Source organism: Bison bison, unplaced genomic scaffold (genome assembly GCF_000754665.1).
Source record: "Bison bison bison isolate TAMUID 2011002044 unplaced genomic scaffold, Bison_UMD1.0 scf7180017861151, whole genome shotgun sequence".
In the NCBI taxonomy this organism is placed as follows: Eukaryota; Metazoa; Chordata; class Mammalia; order Artiodactyla; family Bovidae; genus Bison; species Bison bison.
This window is the reverse complement of record NW_011491723.1, coordinates 7,174-8,415: the sequence shown is the minus strand read 5'-3', so window position 1 is coordinate 8,415 and position 1,242 is coordinate 7,174. Positions and strand designations below refer to the sequence as shown.

At 45.2% G+C, this 1,242-nt stretch overlaps 1 long non-coding RNA gene across 1 annotated transcript in view; it reads left to right on the top strand.

Annotated features, from left to right (window-relative positions):
- Positions 1–1,242, top strand: part of LOC104983063 — a 13,535-nt gene that overhangs the window by 9,328 nt on the left and 2,965 nt on the right. The window lies entirely within an intron of this gene.

The following is a 1,242-nucleotide window of genomic DNA, read 5'->3' as shown; positions in this document are numbered from 1 at the left end:
GGGGCTGGGTCTTGGTGCAGCTGAGCGCATGCCTGAGGGTTTCCAGGGCTGGTGCCAACCAATTAGTAGCTGAGGCCAGGTTCGCAAATAGATGGCTGCTCAGCTTGTGGTGTCCCAGGACTTGGGCTTGTCTGCTGGTGGTGAGTAAGCCCCTGGTACTAATAGGCTAGAGAGTGAAAGTGAAGTTGCTCAGTCGTGTCCGACTCTTTGCGACCCCATGGACTGTAGCCTACCAGGTTCCACCATCCATGGGATTTTCCAGGCAAGAATACTGGAGTGGGTTGCCATTGTCTGGAGGACTCCAAAATGGTCCTCATTAGCATCAGTGCTCTCATAGGAGAAAGAACTCCCCAAACAGCTGCACAAGTTTTAAGAGCAGAATCTTTGTTCCTATAGCTCTCAGGCTCTTCTGTTTGCAAGCCTCATTGGCCTTAAAAGTCAGACATTCTGGAGGCTCCTCTTCCTGACACATGACCCCCAGGCTGGGGAGCCCAATATGGGGCTCAGATCCTCTGCTCCTTGCAGGGAACATCTGTGATTGTGTATATCCTTCCATTTGTGGGTCACCTACCCAGGGACGTGAGTTTTGGCTGTATTGTGTGTCTTCCCCTCCTACCCATCTCATTGTGGTTCCTTCTTTGTATCTTCAATTGTGGAAACTATTTTATGTTAGTCTTCAGGTCATTCTCATTGATATTTGCACTCTAAAGGCTGTAATTTTGATGCTCCCTTGGGAGGAGGTGAGTTCACAGGTGAGTGCCACAATCCTACTATCTTGGCCATAGCTCTCCTCTTTCTTATTTTCTAATACAGGTTTCCCCTGCTGTCCAAAAGTAGAGTGTTCATGTGAAACCTTTCACAAGCCAAAATGGCTTAAAGTGAAGACCAATTATCTTAGGATAAATATTATTATGATTAATGGACACACAAAATAGATTGAGATAAAGCCTCTGTACTATGGCACAGTGCAAAGCTATGGCAGCTCGATGCTGAGATGATGAGTGTAGTTCACAGGGAAGGAGCTTGGCAGTGAATGCTGCTCTCACTGCTTGGGGTAAATGCTGCTTCCATAATAGCTCAGCTTGCTGCAAAACAAATGCTGAATGCTATTTCCTCTTTTCACCTTTTCCATAAAAGCAAAAATTGCCTTTGGATTTCTTTCAGTTAGCAAAAACAAGTATTAATGTAGGTCTTTTGTAAAACAAAAACAAAAACCACAAGTACTATAAGGCAAACCTTAAA